The 12,427-nt window shown below is 36.5% G+C and overlaps 1 long non-coding RNA gene across 2 annotated transcripts in view; it reads right to left on the bottom strand.

The window, feature by feature from the left end:
- Positions 1–12,427, bottom strand: part of LOC140457892 (uncharacterized) — a 63,305-nt gene that overhangs the window by 14,566 nt on the left and 36,312 nt on the right. The window contains exon 3 of one of the 2 annotated variants that reach the window (XR_011953406.1): positions 11,710–11,903. The exons of the other annotated variant lie outside the window; for it this stretch is intronic. This is a non-coding gene — a long non-coding RNA (uncharacterized lncRNA). Of the gene's footprint in view, positions 1–11,709; positions 11,904–12,427 lie in introns of those variants that run through there. 2 annotated transcript variants of the gene reach the window in all.

The following is a 12,427-nucleotide window of genomic DNA, read 5'->3' as shown; positions in this document are numbered from 1 at the left end:
GCCTGGGATCCAGTGTCAATCCTAGATATCATGCTGAAGGCAATTTCTCCAATGGAAACTGCTGTGCAAGTCAGCTTTTCTACCTCTGATTCACAGGCAACATTTTGTAGGGGTAACCTACAGGAAAATGGGGGAAAGTCCCCTCATGGTATAAACAATGACTGCAGATGCTGGAAACCAGATTCTGGATTAGTGGTGCTGGAAGAGCACAGCAGTTCGGGCAGCATCCAAGAAGCTCCTTGGATGCTGCCTGAACTGCTGTGCTCTTCCAGCACCACTAATCCAGAAAGTCCACTCATGGCCTGTCAAGTACCTGGGTGGACAAAGATATGGTGAAGTTTTCCGAAAAGGAATTCTCTCCAGCTGGCAGCTGAGGGTCTCTTCATTCCAAAAGATTCTATGCTACAACCCAGGGACAGTCAGCCAGAACAAATCACCCACACTCTCCCTGTATTCACAACATAGTAAAATTAAAGCATTCAAGGGCCATTAAAATTGGCCCGGCTGTTCCCAACCAGACTTTTCGAATAACCAGTATTGGACACCAAATTTATAGCATAAATAGAAGAGCCACAATGTATTATTAATATAGTAGCTTCAGCTAAACAAAGTTAAGCAAAGTAATCTAATTAATGTCTATGATTTAAATCCAATCTTCTTTGATACTAGCTCTCACACACATAGATACATACTGAAAATAAAAAGCATGTAACTATCCAATTCACTTAAGCAGTTTTAACAATACATAGTATCATGTGGGATTATTCCTTACTTTACGTCTGAAGGCATTGGTCAATGCTAGCAGTTTTCAGTAGGCCTGAGGAATATTCACATAACTCTTATAACTGAGATTCTATTCTTAGAACTTCAATCAATTGATAATTGGAGGATAATCAGGATGCAGTTAAACCTCCAACCTATAGCTTTGGCAGCTATGATCCTTCTCACAACAAAAAAAAAGAAGTTCCAAACCAGCTTGAACATTGGTTTTTCTTTCTTTTTATTTCCAATAAATTCTTTGTTAGACTGGCAAGCACCAGCACCCCTCTGATGGCTCCTGTCAACATCCCGCCATCTGCCAACACTTGAGCATAGTATATCTCTGGAGCCGAAATATCTACAGTGTTCTTTGAACAAGAATCAACCTGCACTTAACTTCCAGTCTAGATCCTATAAACAAATACCAATTTGTTTGCAACAAAACAGAAATTGCTGGATAAACTCAACAGTTTTGATGAAAGATCGCTGGACCTAAATCTTTGACTTGGTTTTCTCTATACAAATGTTGCCAGACCTGCTGAGTTTCTATAGCAATTTGTGGATTTTTTTTTCAGATTTCCAGTTTTCACACTTCTTTGTTTTATATCACTTTGTTTGGTCTCTTATTAAAAACAAAGCGCTGCTCACAGTCCAAAGATCACAGAGTCATAGATTCAACCAAACATAAAAGGTGTCCTAACAATGGTTTTAGCATTATTTTTCCATTGACAATTTTTGAAATGAAACAAAAGACGGATTCACTGGCTAAAGTAATTTGTTAATTATCTTGTGATAGACTACAAAAACTTGCCAAAATATTAGGGTTAATGAAGATATTTAAGTTGTACAGAACTAAGAATCACCTAAAAGCAGTGTAAACTTTGGAAATTGAAAAATCCAGCACAATGGCAGAAAAGACACTCAAAAAAACATATATTTCATCTTCATTACTCACAAAGGGTTCCTGTTTTCTAATCATTTATCCCATTCTATATTTCTTTCTAATTTACATCTGCCTATTCCTGTTTCTGTAAATCTATTACACCTTATTATTTTGATCATAGAATTATCTGAGTAGCATGAAAAACATTAACATAAACCAAAAGTCTAATATTTTAAGATAATTCCCCCACAATGTCAAATTTTACTTTGATAGAAAAATATTGAATTAATGTAAAAATGCATTTTAAGTTCAAATGTATGACATTAAAGGAAACCAAATGCTGGATGTGATAAATTATTGGGCGTAAACCATTTGTGACAAACCTTTCATAATTCATTTATCTCTACAGTACAAGTGAATCAGGTAAACTGTGCCAGTGCAATTACATTGCATAATGCACTGGTTGTGCCCACAATCGACAACATTAGAATTTATTGAAGTACTTATTTCAGATGACATCAGATTTTCCATCTGTTGAAATGGAAGACATTATTATTGCACATTCTAGGAGGGTGACTGAGCCAAAATCTGACAAGATGCTCTCACTGAGGCAATTGATTTTGAGTGACAGTCAACTCTGGGATTGATCCTTATGGCCTTTTGTGCTGTTGTCAAATCTTTATACCCCTTGAGTTGCTGGGCTGCTGGAGTACAGCATTTTTGCACGCTATTAAGATGACAGTTCAGATTTCAATTTATTCAAATAATGCTATTCATAAAGAAACCATTTTTCTTTTCCAGTATTGAATTTCTTCCCTTGGAGGATGCTTTGCACCATTTATCCTGCTGCAGCTTGACTGGTTTGGCCTGTAGACTTCTACACAGGCTGTATTAATGATGATCATCGAGCAAAATCATAGCCTCTTTCAGATTGCTTGATTCATTTCTCTCTTCCTTCCAAAGGCAAAATGTTCACTGTGCATAACTCACTATTTAGTAGTCTAGTGAAATGCTTTCTTCTTTATTATGTAAGAACTGGTGATCTTGATTTAGAAGGTAAGTGTTAATGGATTGAAAAAGACAGGTTTGTCAGATGTTCTTCATTTTTCACTGCTTTTATTCTTATTTTACTTTCAAATATTTAAGTGGTGTGTCATGATTTTTATCAAATGTTGGAGATGTCAGAAAATTCATGGCTCACTTTATGGAGGAAATCAGTATGTTTCAGAATTAACAAGAAGGGACAGCAATTAAAAAAAAAACAGGTGGAAGAGAATAATTCTGCCGCTGAAACAGACAGCATTACTGTCACAGGGGTTTGTGAAACCAGAGGTGTTATAGTAGCAATCAGAACCAAAGTGCAAAATGGTCTCATTGCTAATGTCTGGCGACAATCCAAAATTACAATTTCACATGCAAGGTCATCGTAATGTCATAGAGGTTCTTTCATCTCACATTTAATAGGCTAAGCATAATATGTACATTGCACCAATGTGATCAGTTCTTCAGAGCAAGTATGAAAATGAATTTTTATGACAGGCATACCAGCAGTAAATCTGCTAGCGTTCAAAATATGCATTTTACTTTCCTTTATGGGTTGAGAACAATTAAAAAGTTCACGTCACCTAAGTCAATTTTTCCACTCTGTTCATTCTTTTTCTCAGTCCCATCCAGCATCCTGCAGACAGAACCCCAAGCTATCAACATTGACTCATAAACTGGCAACCAATGCCACAACCTCTGGATTCCTCAACTCGGCAGTATAAGCAGCAAGTAGTTAAATAGGTTTTCATGGAGATTCTGAGCAGTACTGATATAGGGAACAGAGGGACTCCATAAGAGAACTGGCGGTTCATATTGGAGAATGAGTCAATTTTCACCTTTTGTTAGAACATTGTATGATAAATTTCATCCTTGTCAGGGCTGCAAATCTAATCATTTGTTACACTTATATTAAATATTTAATAATTACTTATTTTTATTACAGTCTGGAATTTGCCTCTCCTTAAAAGGACAAGCTGCAGATATCCTTCTACAAACATTCACATAAATGGAGGGAAGCGACACTGCGTCATTAGCGTAAGACACATTGTCGTGATACTTTCAGTTAGGGTGTTCATCTTGTTAAAATCATGGTAAATATATGGAAGCAAATTTTAACTTCATCATCTGATTGTTACACCTGAGACCTTCCTTGGATTAAATGTGTTTTATGATAAGGACAAATACTGACCTAAATATCACCTGAGCACAGATGAAGCAAGTCAAGTTGTACAAAACATGAAACTACCTACACCCTGAAATTAATTCACATCTCCTGTTTAAATTCTCACATATCTGATCATTTCACATATTGAGAAATAAAGGTGCACCTGCTAGTTAGCCAGTGTGGGAAGATGATAAAGACAGACTCAAGAATACATAAGAATGACTTCAAGGGAGATGAGCAGTTTTTTTAATATATTTTTTCTCACAGAGATTCATATATTTTGGAACTGTCTTCCTCAAAAGGTGGTTGAAGGAATCAATTGAATATTTTTAAACCAAACATCGATAAATTCCTCATAAAAATGAGAATGAAGGGTTATCAGTGGTAGATAGGGTTGTAGGGTAGTCAGATCAGCCATGCTTTTACTGGATAGGAGTAGCAGGCTGAGGGGCCTACTACCACTCCTACTTGAAATACTCAAATCTAGCAGCTGTTTCCAGAACAGACAGAGTTAATGGGTTTGTATGAAAGACCTGGAATGCTTTCTCTCTCCCTCTCTCTCCCTGGCCTTTTCTCATCATCTTGTGCTCCAAGGACTTTTAAACTGCAAATCCTTTATTCTGCTTCTCTGTCCCAAACAGTTTCTCTTTTACACTTGGTACCTGTCTTTGTGTGCATCTCTAATGCTGCTTTTTTGTTTAGTTTCATTCAAGCTTCACTGTGATCTAGTTAATCATAGAATTACTACAGTGCAGAAAGAGGCCCATCATCTCATCGAGTCTGCATCAACGCTTCAAAGAGCATCCCACCCATTCCCACAACTCAACCTATCTCCTTAAGCTCATATGGGGCTTTTTTTACCTGGTGAACCTGTAAATCTCTGGATAATACAAGGCAATTTAGCATGGCCAATCCAACAAATCTGTATATCTTTGGATTGTGGGAAGAAATTGCAGCACCCAGCAAAAATCCATGTGGACTCAAGGAGAATGTGCAAACTTCACACAAACAGTCACCCAAGGCTGGAATCAAACCTGGTTCCCTGGCACTGTGAAGTTGTAGTGCCAACCACTGAACCACCGTACACTTTTAATTGCTGTGCAATAGCTGAGTACTAAAATAAATGAAAATGTTTGTTATGACCAACCAAGAGATCTTTACAAAGGCAGGTGTCAAGTCCCCCTCCTCACCCCGTCATAACAATCTGTTCATTTTCATCTATTTTAAATGATTTGCCCAACAGTCTCCCTATATAGCAATCAATGTATTTTGAAAAATGAAATGTTTATAAACAAAAGATAAATTGAACTTGTGGAAAATTTTAATTTTCTACTTCACTGCCATGTTCTGAATTTTTACTTTTGCATACATGAGGAAGAAATATCAGAGTAAAGATGAAAAATGCATAAAGGATGAATTACTCTTCGAACAAGTTATTTTGGTCACACCAGGAAATGAACTTCTACTGAACTTTGTCCTTTTAAAGGAGGAAAACAACACTTAATTATTGAACCTCAAGAGAACATCAGTTTAAGGTTAGAGGGGAAAGAATAAAAGAGAATCTGAGGGGCAGCTTTTTTACATAAGGGAGGTACCCATATGGAATGAGCTGCCAGCAGAAGTGGTTGAGGCAGTTATATTAACAACATTTAAAAGGCATTTGGACATATATATGGATAGGAAAGGTTTAGAAGGATATGGGCCAAGGGCAAGGAAATGGGGTTAGCCTTGATGGACATTTTGGTCGGCATGGACTAGTTTGGATAATGGGGCTGCCTCCAGGCTGCAGGACTCCATAACTCTATGAGAAGATGCAAAATAGAGAGATTCAGTATTACAGTTGGCATTTGGGAATGATCAGAGGCCAAATTTTTAGCAAGCTGGTAGATTTGGGCAATTTCTTGCCACATTAGAAATTAATTTGATGTTTTTTATTTATTGTCCTGTGTATCCCTTGATACAAAATATAGTGACAAATATTGTACAGTGTTGCCCATCTCCTGTGCCATCTTAAAACACAGAAAAACAAACCAAAACACAGAATATAAACACAGAAAAATAAAGAAATTTTTAAAAGCATTTATTTTTGCAGTCCTTTTTGTTAAGTCCATCAGTATGGGCCTGGTGGTCAGGCACAAATCCCCTTCACCACACCACTGAAGAGATAAGGCAGTAGAAAGTAGTAACATCAACCTAAAACAGTGAAATTGAAGCATGTTTGAGAATTCTATGTGGTGCTCACAAGTCATAGTACTCCTATGAATCATTATTTTGCATGCTACTAGTAAAATTGAACTAGGTTCAATTTGCAATCAGAATTTCATTTCAAAGTTAGTCACAAGAAACAATCGTACATAAAGAAACCTTATCTTTTGATGGTTATTGATTTTTAGTTAAAAATGTTAACATTTCAGATTGAGATCTGCAACTCCTAAAGCCTCAGTGAGCCCACCTTGGAAATTACACAAATTTTGATTCTCCCATTTAAGGTGTTCCAAAACTAGAAGTGATTTTTCGGTCTTTTAGTTTTGCTGTTCATCACATGATTGAGTGAAGTTGCTGGCTCCAACAGTATGAGAGATACCAGATTAAAATATATACAAATGACAAGATCCTTGAAACAGGTTAGGCAGAATTTAATAATATTAATTTAGTTTCCAAATATCATTACGCACAAAAACTTGCCTCAGCTAGTTTCTCAAATGATATCACTAACACTGATGTGCAAAACTCAACAGAGAATAATGAAGAACAAATAACGCAATATTCTATTTAATTTTATTTCTACTTTATGATTTGATTTTTAAGCAGGATACCAATTGTGAAACTTTTCTTGAAAATAGGTTAATCATCCTGTTATGACCTTGGCAAATCATTAAAGAATTCAGTTGAATTGGGTCAGCATTAACACCTCATTATTCTTCAACTAGTAGACTTTAAGGAGTACAGATATACTTCAAAGGTCTTTCATCAGCTTCTTACTGCAAGACCATAATAACATATTTTTAAATATGTTTTATATGTGCTAACTCCAACACCATTTTCTTTTGAAGAGATTATCATGTGAAAATACTGGAGAAGCCATTGTCAAATTGATTGACAAAAATGGATTATTTGTATTCGCATTACATTTTGCACTTAGAACGATTGACAATGAAGGAGATTCAGCCTGTAGCTTATGATTGTTAACAATGAACGTTGTTCTCGGTTTTCATCAATGAAACCTGGTTTACTCCCAAAAAGATAATAAAGGATATCTGATATAAAGTATCCTCATTGAAATTTTTAACAGGTCACATCGATTCTTATTGTCAAACTACTGTATAAGAAATTGATTGTGTTAGCATGCCATTTAGGGCCAAACCAATAAGTAATAATTCTGTCTGCTCCACCATTTTAGAGGGCGCCTAGATTTTTATTTTAAAAATGGATCTTTGCCAAACAATTTTCTAAAGTGGCAATAAAAATGAGACAATCTCCCAGATGTTTCCATAAAAAGTTCTCTGTTGAAAGTTGCTTGGTATTCAAACCAGACTGAAATGTTTCAGTTCAATTTTGGTAGCTAATGGAATGGGTACCATAGTATGTTTAATAAAGGAAATGTAAAACTTTCATAGATTTATTGTTAATACAAACTGGCTTTGTTACAAATTAAGGATACCTTAAATAAACATTTAAAATATTTCTTGTTGGTTTATCCAATTGCATAGACAATGAAATATAAACCCGTTGTATGTTGTGATCTGAAGAAGCCGCTAATGTTTTAAAGTGACTTACTAAAATAAGTACATTTGATTTTTGTTACAACCAATTAAGGTAAAATTAAAGACAAAAAAAAAGAAAGATGCAAGATTTTGACATTAAAAGAATTAGATTATTATTTGACACACAATAAAACAATGATAAAGTTATTCTAAAAATAATCAATTAAATGCAGAATCTGAAAATGCTTCACCCCCAATGTGATCTAATTATAAACTGGTGAAAATTCAATTGCTTAAGATCACATATAATTAAATTGACATTCCTGATGCAATGTCAAATCAACTATTAAATAGATAGGGCAGTGAAATCTTGAAAAATAAAGGAGTTTCAAACTCATGTCTGGTTAAGAAACCTGAAATTGAAAGCATTCTTGCAAGTCAGCAGCAGGTTACTGAGTTACACCTTCATCTCATGCAGGAAAGCCCCCAAAGTGGGGGTGGCTTGGCAATAGACTTTAGAAGAATGAAGATGACCTTATTGACTTATCTAAGATCTTCAGAGGAATTTACTAGACAGATGATGAGAGGTCATAACTTCTTTTGTGGTTCAAATTTAGAATTAAGGGCACAATTTTAAGTTACAGGATCTTGCATTCAATTCAAAGATGAAGATAATCTCTTCTCTTGGATGAAGATTAGTCTTTGACCTGTCCTCCTCAGGCAGCAGTGAAGATTGGGCCATTGAATATATTCAAGGACAAATACTCAAATTCTGATCAGCAAGGGAGTTGATGGATGTGGAGAGTTGGCTGGAATGTGGAGTTAAGGTTGCAAACAGATTGGGCAAGATATTATTTAATAGTAGAGCAAATTTGATCGCCCAAATAGCCTTCCAATGCTTCTATTTCTTGTGATCGTAGTATGCAACTGTCTCAATAGAGATTTTAGAATTTAGCTGTGTGCTAATTGATTTCTGGGTTTCATGGAACACCCAGGAGAATTAAGTGGGTCTTGAAAGCTGAACAAATAGCAGGAAAAACAAAACTCAATTCTTACACCTGCTTCTTTGCCTGGATGCAATATCTTAAAATATTAAGGTTCGCTTGGATCTACAATATCTGAAACACCCTTAAGCATGCTGATCTGCACGAGCTTCCCATTTGTCAATGTATCTGTTCCTTTTCACAGACGGCCATGCCACAATACAATCATTGCAGAGGAAGAGATTGACTGCTAACTGCAGCACTGTAGACACCAACGTGTAGATCATAATCAACTGGTCAATCTCAGAATCTCAGACAAACTCAACCCCTGCTCACATTCCCGATGGTAGATGCTGCCACGTCTGTGTTAAAAATAATCCTTATAGTGTGGAAGCAGGCCATTTGGCCCATTGAATCAGCACCCACCTTCTGAAGAGCATCCCACCCAGACTACCCTCTCTACCCTATCCCCAGAACTAAATTTATCATGTCCACCTAGTCTGCACAGCACTGGACACTATGCACAATTTAGCATAGCCAATCCACTTAACTTGCACATATTTGGACTGTGGGAGGAAACGCATGCAAAAAGAAGGAGATTGTGCAAATTCCATACAGTCGCCCAAGGGTAGGATTGAATCCAGATCCCTGATGCTGTAAGGCAGCAATGCTAACCACTGAGCCATCATGCCACTCATAAGTAACCCAAGCAAACCAGAGGCCCCAGAAACAAATTCTGACCACGAAAGTGACACCATATGCTTCTACAGGAGCTGCCAGCAACATATTGAATGTTCCAGAGGTGAAGATCAAGAGGTCTATTTGCAATGTGACCAGTAGCAGAGTAACATCACCAGCTACAGGGTGGAACAATAATGATGAGAAGTGAATCTGAGCCATCTAAATAGTACAACCTCTGCACAGAGTGGAATAATGCATTTCTGACCATAACTGTGAAAACAAAAGAGTAGTTGCCTTACATGTGATGACTTACAAATTGCCTTACAGATGCAATGGAACTTATAATGGAGAACAAAGAAATCACAGAAGAACTGAGCACATACTTTGCTGTTCATCTTTTAAAATTCTACAGATTCATGTACAGCTTCTACACATTAGAGTGTGGCCAATGTTACCTCACTATTTAAAAAATGTAGGAGAGAAAAGAAAAGAGAATTACAGACCAGTTAGCCTAACATCAGCAGTGGGGTAAATACTGAAGTCTATTACAAAACACATGGTGGCAGAATATTGGAAAGCATTAATTGGATTGCGCAAAGTTAGGATGGGTTTATGAAAACTACATTGTGTTAAACAAATCTAGTGGAGTTTTTTGAGGATGCAAATAGTAGAATAGGTTAGGGAGAACCTGTGGATACCATGTATTTGGATTTTCAGAAGGGTTTTGATAGGTTCCCTCATAAAAAGTTAATGGACAAAGTTAAAGCACGTTCTTAGGGGGTGAACTATTGACATGAATTGAGAATTGTCTGAAAGACAGGAAATAGAGTGGTAATAAATGGGATTTTTCTTCCAAGTGGCAAGCAGTGACAGATGGGTTAGTGTTTGAGCACCAAAATATATTTATAATATCTATAAATGACCTGGATGACAGAACTAAATTCAACATTTCCAAGTTTACTGAGAAGACAAAACTAAGCAAGCTTGTGAGTTATGAGGAGGATGGAAGGAGACTTCAATGTAATTTAGGCAAGCCAAGTGAGTGGAGTTGATGTAGAGATAATTACTGCCCATACTGATGTGGAGCTAAAAGTCAAATCAAGGGATAATAATTTTGGGGGTCTTGCACAGTAAAATACTCACTTCAAATCATCCTGTGCTTTTATAGTGAAAGCTTACTTTGACACTACAATGAGATAGTATTCTCCCAAATGAGGATAATCAAGTCCAAGTATCACATCCAGCTCACAGTTGGTGACTGTACAGGACTAGCAACTCAAACTACAACCCAGGTCTTAAGGCACCGGCAGAAAAGTTTTAGCCACAAGTCTTCACTGAGACTTGGATGAGTAGAGGACAAATGAATCAATTATATATACTTGGATTTGATGTTAATATATCATTAAAATTACTTATTCTGTGTTTTCTTTGGGGTAGGTCCTTGGGTTACATATAACTTCAAAAAGAGATCTGTGTTTAAAACTGTGGAAAACCTGTATCTTCTTCTCATGTAAAGAAAACAATAACATTTGTTAAAATTTGTCTTTGTTTCCTCTTTCTGATTAAATTAATGATGCAAGTAAGTGTACATAACAAGATTAGCTGCTTATAAGTAAAGAAAGAAAGCAGATTATCACTTATTGGCATTTCATTGTACTCCATGAATATACAATTACTAATGTGCATTGCATATACTTTCTATGGCTATTAGGCTGGTCTGATGGGGGTGTATCAGAGATCTAGTAGCAGCTGGACCAGTATTTAACATTCCTGATTTTTACTGAAACAGATGGAAAATTGATTTTCCCAAACTTCTCATCATTTCTTTTTCTGAGAAGTGTGGTTGCCAAGATAGGACAAACTGCAGTGTTACAATATTGTTGATTTTAACTAACATTCTGTCCCCTCTTGGCTGCAGATGTTAGATACAAAGTCCCATTAAGAACTTTAAAAAACTGTAACATGGATTATTGAGTTAAATATAGTCCACCATCTCCAAACTCAAATAAATAATTGAACGGTACAGTACAGAAGGAGACCATTCATTCTGATCTATCCAAACTGGCTCTCTGTAAAATCTCAGCAAGAAAAATTTCTTGTGAGTTCCAAGAATAGAAATTTTGATTTATGTGAATAAAAAGTTTAAAATTAATTCTTCTACTGGGTGAATATAAGCTTTAAACCTACTTTTCAGAGATTTTAAAAGTTCTGGGATTTATATAATAATCAATGCATCCCCATTCTAAATGATTAAAGCACTGGATTAACAACAATCCAGGTTTGTTTGATACATCCATTAGGTGTATGACACATTGATGTTTTGCTATAAATTCTGTGTCCTATGATCCTGCCCCGCTACCTACCTGATGAAGGAACAGCGGTTCGAAAGCTTGTACTTTAGGATAGCGAGGGATTCAGCGATCTTAACACCATTGAAAGTCAAGGGGGCCTGATTAGATTTTCTCTCACTGGTGATGGTCATAGCCTGACACTTGTGTGGCGCGAAAGTGACTCGGCACTTGTCAGCCCAGGTCTGCGTATTGTCCAGATCTTGTTGCATTTGGACATGGACTGCTTTGGTGTCTGTGGAGTCACGAATGGTGCTGAACATTGTGCAAGCTACTCAATTCATGAGCCATTAAGGATGAGGAAGAAGTGGTGCCCTTGTCAGCAATGCTCATACCCTATGAAAGAATAAAGCATTTTTAAAAACATTTTTAAAAGTTCACTTTGTATCTGAATTATCTCTGCAAATTATTGATTGAAACTGACTACAGTAGTCAGTTTTCCTGCTGGGGATACGTTCCAAGACCTACCGTGGAAGTCCGAAACCGCAGATAGGAACAAACCCATTTATTAAATGGGAAATGTACTTTCTTGGCAGCCCCATTGGTGCCTGGTTCTGAAACATTCCCTTTTATATGTTCGGACTGCAGTAAACCATGGGTAACTGAAACCCACAGTAACCGGGCCCCTGGATACAGGGTGCCTTGTATATGAAATCTCTTATTTTTTTCAAAAAACAAAGTAAAAGCTCGTAAGTTTTTTTATTACACAATGCAATAATCCTGCCTTTTATAGTCCATCCAATAATTCCAAAAAATGTGTATGATTTACCAAGTAATCTTTCTATTTGGCAACTGTAGAAAATCGTTCAGATTTAGAGATCGATAAATACCCTTTAATCTTCCAGCATGTTGTGCTGCAA

This window comes from Chiloscyllium punctatum, chromosome 32, assembly GCF_047496795.1.
Source record: "Chiloscyllium punctatum isolate Juve2018m chromosome 32, sChiPun1.3, whole genome shotgun sequence".
NCBI classification, from domain to species: Eukaryota; Metazoa; Chordata; class Chondrichthyes; order Orectolobiformes; family Hemiscylliidae; genus Chiloscyllium; species Chiloscyllium punctatum.
The sequence above is the reverse complement of the archived record's forward strand: the minus strand, read 5'-3'. Positions and strand labels throughout refer to the sequence as shown.